General features: G+C 37.8%; 1 protein-coding gene across 5 annotated transcripts in view; it reads right to left on the bottom strand.

The window, feature by feature from the left end:
* Positions 1-601: 601 nt before the first annotated feature.
* PPCDC (phosphopantothenoylcysteine decarboxylase) overlaps positions 602-12,222 on the bottom strand; it is an 83,035-nt gene continuing 71,414 nt past the window's right edge. For 4 of the 5 annotated variants that reach the window (XR_014808909.1, XR_014808901.1, XR_014808914.1 and 1 more), the window contains one exon: positions 602-4,639. The gene's annotated coding sequence lies outside the window, so the exon portion shown is untranslated. The remainder of the gene's footprint in view (positions 4,640-12,222) is intronic. The other variant, XR_014808904.1, reaches the window with a different exon arrangement.

Below are 12,222 nucleotides of genomic sequence, written 5' to 3' on the forward strand. Positions count from 1 at the left end.
GTTTAAAAATCGGGGAAAAGATTTTAACAGAAACCTTACCAAAGAAGATATATAGGTGACAAGAAGCTTTTTTTATTTTACTTTTTGCTTTTTAGGGCTGAAATGCTGGATCTGAGCCACATCTTCAACCTATACCACAGCTCACGGCAACGCCGGATCCTTAACCCACTGAGCAAGGCCAGGGATCAAACTCATATCCTCATGGATACTAGTCAGATTCATTTCCCCTGCGCCACAACAGGAACTCCCAACAATAAGCATATTTTAAATGCTCAATATCATTAGTCATTAAGAAAATAAAAATTAAAACTACAATGTGATACCACTACAAACCTATGAGACAGCTAAAAGAAAAAACGGAGAGAATGGAGAGCATCAGGAATTTTTTTTTTTAATGGCCACACCTGCAGCATATGGAAGTTCCTAGGACAGGGACTGAATCCAGCTTCAGCTGCAACCTACACGGCAGCTGCAGCAACACTGGATCCTTAAACCCACTGCACCAGCTGGGGATCAAACTCACACATCCACAGCAACCCAAGCCACTGCAGTCAGATTCTTAACCATAGTGCCACAGCGGGAACTCCAGCATCAGGAATTCTTTTTTTTTTTTTTTTTTTTTTTGTCTTTTTGCCATTTCTTGGGCCGCTCCTGTGGCATATGGAGGTTCCCAGGCTAGGGGTCAAATCGGAGCTGTAGCCGCCGGCCTAGGCCACAGCCATAGCAACTTGGGATCCGAGCCTACACCAGAGCCACAGCAAGTTGGGATCCGAGCCGCGTCTGCGACCCACACTACAGCTCATGGCAACGCCGGATCCTTAACCCAATGAACAAACAAGGCCAGGGTTCGAACCCGAAACCTCGTGGTTCCTAGTCGGATTCGTTAACCACTGCACCATGACGGGAACTCCTCAGGAATTCTTATGTGTGACTGGGTGAGACTTAAAACAGTGCAATGATTTTACTGGGTGGAATTATACACCAAGTGGAATTAGCCACTTTGGAAGACAATTCAACAGTTTCTCATAAGGTAAAACATACACTTACCAAATGACTCAGCAACCTCACTCCTAGGTATTTATTCAGAAGCAAAAACATACATATATCCCCCAAATATGTATATTAATATTCATACCAGAGTTGAAGAGACAGAGTTGAGAACCTGGGAAGGAAAAGGTGGCTAGAATTTGCAGGCAAAGTACTGGAGATGAGAAAACTTTACAGAGAAAGAGAGTTCTACTAATCTGAAGTCTTCATCTGAGTACTGATCAGCACATGTATGTGAGGATACTACCAAAGCCAGGGAAAGAGCCACTAAAAAGACAGGCGGAACAATCCCCAGAGCTGACAAAACCAGGAATCGTTCATGTTCCCAAGAGCTGAGCACAGGGACCTCCTGACAAACAAGGCATCAGACAGTGATCTCAGAAAGGTATTGCCAAATGAGTGCTAAAATAAATACCATTCTGGAACCATTTTTAAAAAGCTCACAAGTAAGTTTCAAAAGGGTCACACTGTAATCAAATAATTACATATAAAATCAAATATCAAAATCAAAGAAATACAAAAACTCCAGAACACAACAGCTTAAAAGTGCAATGTCTGACATCCTCTATACATCCTCAGGTATAGAGGAGGACTCTGGGAGGGTATCAGAGTAGGAAGTACCAGGAATCTGTCTCCCCACCTAGAACTGCACTGGCAGGATCTGTCTGATGTAATTATTTTGAAAATCTGGAGCCTATTGAAGGCATGCAACTTCCAAGAAAAGATTTGGATGGTGAATGTGGCTAATTTCAGCCAATTTTAGCTCTTAGCACAGTAGCAACTACCCAGCTCCTACCCCCTCAGCCACATGGCAGGCAGCTGTGCACATATTCCTGCAAGAGCATACATGCAGCATGTAGGAATAGGGGTAGGCCAATAGAACCCTGTCCTTCAAATATCAGGGATCTCTCTCTCTCTCTCTCTCTCTCTCTCTTTTTTTTTTTTTTTGCTTTTTTTAGGTCAGCACCCACGGCATATGGAAATTCCCAGGCTAGGAGCTGAATCAGAGCTACACCTGCCAGCCTACACCACAGTCACAGCAACGCCGGATCCTTGACCCACTGAGCGAGGCCAGGGATTGAACCTGCATCCTCATGGATACTAGCTGTGTTCATTTCTGCTGTGCCACAACAAGAACTCCAAGGGATCTCTTTTCTGATTGTTGCTGTTGCTTCTGATTACAGAGGTGCAGACAAAGAGGTAGGCGGCCTTTATTGCTGCACCTCTCCCATTGTTGTAAACTTCTCTTCTCTAGCTAAAGTGGCTTCCATAGGACTTAAAGCGAGGGAGCCTTTTTATCTGCACTTCATTTTTATCTCAGTTCTTAATCCCAATATAGTAAACATTGACGGATATAACCCATATAAACAAAAGTTCTTTGGGATCCTCAGTAAATTTTAAGAGTGCAAAGGATTTTTTTAGTGCAAAAATTTGAAAAGCACTGGAATAAGATATCACCAACTAGCTTTCTTTATTTCCTAGAGAGTATCTAGTAGAATGTTTTCCTCCAGGTCAAACTGCCCCAAACAGGGCTTTATTTTTTTAATTGAATATAGTTGATTTACAATGTTTCAGGTGTACAGCAAAGTGATTCAGATATATATCAAAATATAGATATAGGTATATAGATACTTTGTTCAGATTCTTTCCCATTATAGGTTATTATAAAATATGGAATATAGTTCCCTGCACTATACAGTAAATCCTTGTTGTTTATCTGTTTTATGCATAGTAGTGCATATCTACTAATCCCAAAGTCTTAATTTATCCCCTCCCCCTCTTTTCCTTTTGGTAACCATAAGTTTGTTTTCTGTGTCTGTGAGTCTATTTCTGTTTTGTAAACAAGTCAATTGCATCATTAAAAAAATTTTTTTATGGCTACAATCATGGCATATGGAAATTCCTAGGCCAGAGGTTAAATTTGAGCCACAGCTGCAACCTACACCACAGCTGCAGCAGGCAACACTGGATCTTTAACTTACTGCACCAGGCCAGGGATCAAACCCACACCTCTGCAGCAACCTGAGCTGATGCAGTCAGATTTTTAACCCACTGTGCCACATCAGGAACTCCCTCTATTATGTTTTTTAGATTCCACATATAAGTGATATCTTAAGATGTCTGTCTTTCTGTCTGACTTATTTCATTTAGTATGATGATTTCTAGGTCCATCCATGCTGCTGCAAATGGCATTATTTCATTCTTTTTTATGGCTGAGTAACATTTCACTGTATATACATCTTCTTTATTCCTTCATTTGTCAAAGGACATTTATATTGCTTCCATGTCTTGGCTATTGTACATAGTGCTGCAGTGAACACTGGGGTGCAAGTATCTTTTCAACTCAGAGTTTTCATCTTTTCAACTTGCAGTTTTGGGCATTGGAAATATGCCCAACTGCCCTTCATTTTTATCTTTTTCTTCTTTCAAGGAAAAGGCATTAAAGACAAGGACATTCAAAAACAAATGCATACATAGGGAAAATTAGAAAGTGACCATACATGCCCACAGAAAGTCTCAGAAAAGATATGAAAAGACATTAAATTTACACCTCAGGCTGATCTTCAGCACAAAGACAGCCTACAACAATTTTTAAAAAAATGAGTAAAACACAAAACAGTAAACTCTGGGGTAAGGAGAGAATCTAATTTCCATAATTACCATATTATTAGATTCAAATATCCAATGTTCAATAAAAAATGACAAGGCATACAAAGAAACAGGGTGACTCAAAGGAAAAAAAAATAAATCAATAGAAACTATCTTTGAAAATGACAAAATGGCACATATACTACAAAAAGACTTTTTTTTTAAACTTCCTTATATATGCTCAAAGAACTAAAGAAAGATGGGATAAAGTCAAGAAAACAATGGGCAAGCAAAATGGGAATATCAATAAAGATACAGAATATGTCAAAATAACCAAAGAAAATTCTGGAGCTGTAAATTACAATAACTGAAAAGAAAAAATTCACTAGAGGAATTAAAGGGCAGATTGAGTAGGCAGAAGAAAGAATTAGCCAATTTGAAGATAGCAATGAAAATTATTGAGTCTGAGGAAAAGAAAAAAGACTGAAGAAAAGTAAACAGATCCTAAGAGACCTGTAGGATACCATCAAAAGGACCAATATGCATTGTGGTGGTCTCAGGAAAGAGAAGAAAAAGGCAGAGAGACTGTTTGAATAAATAATGACTGAAACCATAAATTTGATGAAATAAATAAATAAAACATCCAAGAAACTCAACAAACTCTAAGTAAGATGAACTCAAAGAGAGTCACACTGAGACTCATAATCAAACTTTCAAAAGCCAAAGAGAAATTTTAAGAGCAGCAAGAAAGGAGAATAATCACACATAAGAGATCCTTAATAATATAATTGGTAGATTTTGCATCAAAAATTTTGGAGGCTAAAATACAATGGCTCATATATTTAAAATACTAAAAGAAAAAAAATGTCAACCAAGAATTCTATATCCACCAAAACTGTCCACCAAAAGTGAAGGAGAAATCAAGGTATTCCCAGAGAGATAAAAGCTGAGGGAGTGACCAATAGACTTACCCTGAAAGAAATGCTAAAGGGAGTCCTGAAACCTGAAAAATAAGACAGTGGGCAGTAATTCAAAGTCATATAGAGAAAAAAGGATATCAACAAAGATAAGCACATGGGCAATTACAAAAGCTAGTATTGTATAGCAATGGTTTGGTTTTTTTGCGATTTTTATTTTTCTATTATAGTTGATTTACAGTGTTCCGTCAGTTTATACTATACAGCAAAATTACCCAGTCATACATATACATATATATATTCTTTTTCTCACATTATCCTCCATCATGTTCCATCACAAGTGACTAGATATAGTTCCCTGTGCTATACAGCAGGATCTCATTGCTTATCCACTCCAAATGCAATAGTTGCATTTATTAACCCCAAATTCCCAGTCCATCCCACTCCCTCTCCCTCCCCCTTGGCAACCATAAGTCTGTTCTCAAGTCCATGAATTTATTTTCTGTGGAAAGTTTCATTCGTGCCATATATTAGATTTCAGATATAAGTGATATCATATGTATTTGTCTTTCACTTTCTGACTTAAGTTTACTTAGTATGAGAGTCTCTAATTCCAACCATGTTGTTGCAAATGGCATTATTTTGTTTTTATGGCTGAGTAGTATTCCATTGTGTATACATACCATATCTTATTTTTTTGTTTGTTTTTTAATGGCCACACCAGCAACATATGGAGGTTCCCAGGCTAGGGGTCCAATTGGAGCTGTAGCCTCTGGCTTGTGCCACAGCCACAGCAACTTGAGATCCAAGCTGCATCTGCAACTTACACCACAGCTCACGGCAATGCTGGATCCATAACCCACTGAATGAGGCCAGGCATTGAACCCATGTCCTCATGGATACTAGTTGGTTTTGTTAACCGCTGAGCCCTAACAGGAACTCCTATACCACATCTTCCTAATCCATTCCTCTGTCAATGGACATTTAGGTTGTTTCCATTTCTTGGCTATTGTGAATAGTGCTGCAATGAACATACAGGTGCATATATCTTTCTTGAGTTTTGTCTGGATACATGCCCAAGAGTGGGATTGCTGGGTCATGTGGTAGTTCTATATTTAGTTTTCTTGGGTACCTCTATACTGTTTTTCCATAGTGGTTGTACCAATTTACACTCCCACCAACAGTGAAGGAGGGTACCCTTTTCTCCACACCCTCTCCAGCATTTGTTATTTGTTGACTTGTTAATGGTGGCCATTCTGATCGATGTGAGGTGGTAGCTCATAGTAGTTTTGACTTGCATTTCTCTAATAATCAGTGATGTTGAGCATTTTTTCATGTGCTTGTTGGCCATCTGTGTATCTTCTTTGGAGAAATGTCCATTCAGGTCTTTTGCCCATTTTTCAATTGGGTTGTTGGTTTTTTTGCTGTTGAGTTGTATAAGTTGTTTGTATATTTTAGAGATTAAACCCTTGTCAGTTGCATCATTTGAAACTATTTTCTCCCATTCTTTAGGATGTCCTTTTTTTATGGTTTCCTTTGCTGTGCAAAAGCTTGTCAGTTTGATTAGGTCCCTTTGGTTTACATTTGCTTTTATTTCTGATGCCTTAGGAGACCAACCTAAGAAAACATTTGAATGGTTGACATCAGAGAATGTTTTAACTATGTTCTCTTCTAGGAGTTTGATGGTGTCTTGTCTTACATTTAAGTCTTTAAGCCATTTTGAGTTTATTTTTGTGCATGGTGTGAGGGTGTGTTCCAGTTTCAGTGATTTACATGCAGCTGTCCAGTTTTCCCAGCACCACTTGCTGAAAAGACTGTCTTTTTCCCATTTCATATTTTTGCTTCCTTTGTCAAAGATTAATTGACCACAGGTGAATGGTTTTATTTCTGGGTTCTCTATTCTATTCCATTGGTCTGTATGCCTGTTTTGGTAACAGTACCACACTGTCTTGATTACGCTAGCTTTGGAATATTGCCTGGGGTCTGGGAGAGCTATGCCTCCTGCTTGGTCTTTGTTCCTTGGGATTGCTTTGGCAATTCTGGGTCTTTTATGGTTCCATATAAATTTTTGGATTTTTTGTTCTAGTTCTCTGAAAAATGTCATGGGTAATTTGATAGGGATTGCACTGAATCTGTAGATTGCTTTGGGCAGTATGGCCATTTTTATAATATTAATTCTGCCAACCCATAAGCATGGACTATCTTTCCATCTCTTTGAATCCTCTTTAATTTCCTTGATTAATGTTTTATAATTCTCAACATATAAGTCTTTCACCTCCTTGGTCAGGTTTATTCCTAGATATTTAATTTTTGGGGGTGTGATTTTAAAAGGTATTGTATTTTTCTATTCCTTTTCTAATGTTAGTATACAGAAATGCAATCCATTTATTAATGTTAATCTTGTATCCTGCTGCTTTGCTGAATTCATTGATCCATTTGAGTAGTTTCTGTGTGGAGTCCATAGGGTTTTCTATATGTACTATAATGTCATCTGCATATAGTGACAATTTTACCTCTTCTCTTCCAATTTGAATATCTTTTATTTCTTTTGCTTGTCTGATTGGTCTGGCTAGGACTTCCAATACGATGTTCAATAAAAGTGGTGAGAGTGAGCATTCTTATCTTGCTTCAGATTTTCTCTATTGAGCATTATATTGGCTGTGGGTTGTCACCAATGGCTTTTATTATGTTAAGTTATTTTCCCTCTATACAAGAATTTTTTTTATCATGAATGGATGTTGGACTTAGTCAAATGATTTTTCTGCATCTATTGAGAGGCTCATGTGGTTTCTACTTTTCTTTTGTTAATGTAGTGTATGATGTTGACTGATCTGTGTATGTTGAACCATCCTTGTGAACCTGGGATGGATCCCACTTGGTCATGGTGTATGATCTTTTTTATATGTTCTTGGATTTGATCAGCTAAAATCTTGTTGAGAATTTTTGCATCTACATTAATCAAAGATATTGGTCTATAATTTTCTGTAGCAATTGTTTTGTAATGATACTTTTTGTTTTCTATGTGATTTGAGACTAAAACATTTAAAGAAAAAAAGCAGGAATTCCCATGTAGCTCAGTGGGTTAAGGATCTGGCATTGTCACTGCAGTGGCTCAGGTTGCTGCTGAGAGGCAGGTTCAATTCCTGCCTCAGGAACTTTTGCATGCTGCAGGTGCAGCCAAAAGAAAAAAGCAATTATTAGTGTAAATGGTAATATTACTGTAACTTTGGTTCGTAACTACAAATGTTTACTGGATAATTCAAGAGACTAATTCATTTAAAGAATTATTAGTTTGTTTTGGGATATACAATGTATAAAACTTCATTTTGTAATATTAACATCACTGAAAGGGGTGAGGACAAAGCTATAAAGGAACAGAGTTTTTGTATGTTATTGAAGTTAAGCTGGTACAAATTCAAATCAGAGTGTTATAACTTTAAAATGTTAAATGTAGTCCCCATGGTAACCACAAAAAATAGCTATAGAATATACACAAAAGGAAATGAGAAAGGAATTAAAACATTGTACTACAAAAAAAGAACTAAACACAAAAAAGATAAGAATGAAGAAAATAAGAGACAAGAAGGCTATAAGGTATATGGAAAAATGAATAGCACAATGGCAGAGGTAATTCCCTCTTATCAGTAATTTCTTTAATATAAATGAATTAAACAATCTAAAGACAGAGTTTGGCATAATGGATAAAAACACATGATCCTGCCTTATGCTCTCTACAAAGGACTCATCTGAGATCCAAAGACACAAACATGTTAAAGGATGGGAAAATTTTTTTCCATGCAAATTGTAACCATAAGAGAGCAAGACAGGAGTTCTCGTGGTGGCTCAGTGGTTAACTAATCCGACCAGGAACCATGAGGTTGCGGATTCAATCCCTGGCCTCGCTCAGTGTGTTAAGTATCCAGCATTGCCGTGAGCTGTGATGTAGGTCGAAGACGCAGCTCGAATCTGGCATTACTGTGGCTCTGGCGTTACTGTGGCTCTGGCATAGGCTGGTGGCTACAGCTCTGATTAGACCTCTAGCCTGGGAACCTCTATATGCTGTGGTAGCAGCCCTAGAAAAGGCAAAAAGACAAAAATAAATACATAAATAAAAATAAAAAGAGAGCAAGATAGGCAAGTATCTAGTAGTAGACAAAATTATTTCCTTTTATTTATTTATTTATTATTTATTTATTTGTCTTTTTAGGACCGCACCTGTGGTATATGGAGGTTCCCAGGCTAGGGGTCAAATCAGAGCTGTAGCTGCTGGCCTACACCACAGCTTGCAGCAACGCTGGATCCTTAACCCACTGAGTGAGGCCAGGGATTGAACCCGCATCCTCATGGATGCTAGTCAGGTTCATTAACCACTGAGCCACGACCTGAACTCCACAAAATGATTTTAAATCAAAAAAGATTATGAGACAATGAAGGATATTATATATTAATAAAAGATTCAATACAGCAAGAATATGCAATCATTATAAACATTTATGCATCTAATGACAGACTATCAAAATATATAAAGCAAAGACAGAATTGAAGGGAGAAATAGGCATCATTACAATAATAGTTGGAAGCTTCTTTCTTTCTTTCTTTCTTTCTTTCTTTATTTATTTATTTATTTAATTTATTTATTTGTTTATTTTGCTTTTTAGGGTCACACCCATGGCATATGGAGATTCCCAGGCTAGGGGTCCAATCAGAGCTGCGGCTGCCGGCCTATGCCACAGTCACAGCAATACTGGATGCTTAACCCACTGAGCGAGGCCAGGGATCAAACATGCAACCTCATGGTTCCTAGTTGGATTTGTTTCAGCCGCACCATGACGGGAACTCTGGAAGTTTCAGTATTTCATTCACAATAATGGATAGAACAACCAGACAGACATAAGTACAGAAATAAAGGACTTAAACAAAACAATAAACCAACTATATCTAACACACATATATAGAACACTTTACCCAACAACAGAATATACATTCTTCTCAAATGCATATGGGACATTTTCCAGGATAGACAATATGTTAGGCCACAAATTAAGTCTCAATAGATTCCAAAAAATAGATATCACACAAAGTATCTTGTCTGATCAAAACGGGATGAAGTTAGAAATCAATAAGAAGGAGGAGTTTCCATCATGGCTCAGTGGAAATGAATCTAGCATCCATGAAGACGCAGGTTCAATCCCTGTCCTCGCTCAGGTTTCAGCGCTGCTGTGGGCTGTGGTGTAGGTTTCGGATGCAGCTCAGATTTCATGTTGCTGTGGCTGTGGTGTAGGCCAGCAGCTACAACTCCAATTCAATCCCTAGCCTAGGAACCTCCATATGCTGCAGATGTGGTTCTAAAAAGGAAAAAAAAAAAATCAATAAGAAGGAAAGCTGGCAAGTTCACAAATTGTGGAAATTAAATAACACACTTTTATTTATTTTATTTTATTTTATTTTAGTCTTTTTGCCTTTCCTAGGGCCGCTCCCATGGCATACGGAGGTTCCCAGGCTAGGAGTCTAATCAGAGCTGTAGCTGCCAGCCTATGCCAGAGCCACAGCAACGCGGGATCCAAGCCACGTCTGCGACCTACACCACAGCTCAAGGCAATGCTGGATCCTTAACCCACTGAGTGAGGCCAGGGATCGAACCTCCAACATCATGGTTCCTGGTTGGATTGGTTAACCATTGAGCCACAACAGGAACTCCAAACAACACACTTTTAAACACCCAGTGGATCAAAGAAGAAATCACAAGGGAAATCCGAAAATACTTACAGATGAGTGAAAATGAAAATGTTTAACATCCAAAATCTATGAGATATAGCAAAAGCAGAGCTAAGGGGAATTTATAGCTATAAATGCTTACATTAAAAAAAAAAACCAGGAAATTTTAAAAAAAAACACAGGAAATATCTTAAATCAACAAGCTAACTTTATAACTTAAGAAACTAGAAAAAGAAGAACTAAACCCAAAGCAGAAGGAAGGAAATAAAGATTAGAGCAGAGTTAAGCAAAATAGAGAACAGAAAAATAACAGAGAAAAATCAATGAAACCAAAACTTGATTCTTAGAAATCAATAAAATTTTGGCTAAATGGTCTAAGAAAGAAAGAGAGGCTTTTGGCTAAATGGTCTAAGAAAGAAAGAGAGAAAATTCAAATTACTAAAATCAGTAATGAAAGTAAAGATATTACTACCAATTCTAAAGAAAAAAAAGGATTATAAGAGAGGACTAATTCAACTGTATACCAACAATTTGGACAACCTAGATGAGAAGGAAATTTTCCTAGAAACACAAAACCTACCAAGTACAAATCATGAAGAAAATAGAAAATATAAATAGATCTAGTAAGTAGGTTGAATCAGAAATCCAAAATCTACTAACTAAGAAAAGCCTTGGACCTGATGGGTTCACCAGTGAATTCTACCAAAGATTTAATCCTTCTCAAATCTTTCCCAAAAAAAGTGAACAAGAGAAGAGGGACACTTCCTAACTCATTCTATGATATCAGCATAACCCTGATAACCAAAGACAGGCAAAGACACTACAAGAAAAGAAAACTAGAGTTCAATATCCTTTATAAACACCGCTGAAAAAAATCCTCAGAAAAACACTAGCAAACAGAATTTAGCAGTATCAAAAAGATTACACACTATGACCAAGTGGGAGTTATTCCTGGAAGGCAAGGATGGTCCAACAGAGGAAAATCAATCAGTGTAATATTCCACAACAACAGAATAAAAGTGGGAAAAAAAACACTTGATCATCTCAACCAATGAATAACTGAATCAAAACTCAAGACGCTTTTATGATGAAAACACTTAACAGTGTTTGAAACCACTTCAATGTAATAAAAGCCATATACAAAAAACCCCACAGTGAACATCATGCTCAATTGCGAAAGACTGAAAACTTTTCTTCTAAGAGCAGGAATAAGACAAAAATGCCTGCTTTCATCACTTCTATTCAACAGCACTGGAAGTTCTAGCTGGAGCAATTGGAAAACAAAAAGAAATAAATGCATTCAAATTGAAATGGAAGAAGTAAAATTATCTCTGGTTGCTGATAATATGATCATATATGGTGAAAACCCTAAAGATTTCACAACATCAACAAAAAACTTGGAGTTCCTGTTGTGGCACAGTGGTTAACAAATCCGACTAGGAACCATGAGGTTGTGGGTTCGATCCCTGGCCTAGCTCAGTGGATTAAGGGTCCGGTGTTGCCTCGAGCTGTGGTGTAGGTCACAGATGTGGCTCAAATCCCGCAATGCTGTAGCTGTGGCGTAGGCCAGTGGCTACAGCTCTGATTAGACTCCTAGTCTGGGAACCTATGCCGAGGGAGCGGCCCTAGAAAAGGCAAAGAGACAAAAATCAAACAAACAAACAAAAACTTAATAGCTCTAACAAACTAATTCAATAAATAGTAGGATACCAAGCCAACACACAAAAATCAGTTGCATATCTATATATAAGCAGTGACTAATCTGAAAAGGAAGTTATAAGAATGACTCCATTTACAATAGATTTGAAAAGAATAAAATATTTGGGAATTTATGTAACCATGAAGGTAAAAGATTTCTGCCAGAGGCCAGCTCCGGCAGCCAGGGAGTGTACACTTTCCTGAAGAAGATGGACGGACGTCGGCTTTTGCATCAGAGACAGCCTCTTTGTCCCTT

Source organism: Sus scrofa, chromosome 7 (assembly GCF_054392235.1).
Source record: "Sus scrofa isolate SSC_HxYL_T2T_F1_AM1 chromosome 7, Sscrofa_HxYL_maternal_Yorkshire_Landrace_v2.0, whole genome shotgun sequence".
In the NCBI taxonomy this organism is placed as follows: Eukaryota; Metazoa; Chordata; class Mammalia; order Artiodactyla; family Suidae; genus Sus; species Sus scrofa.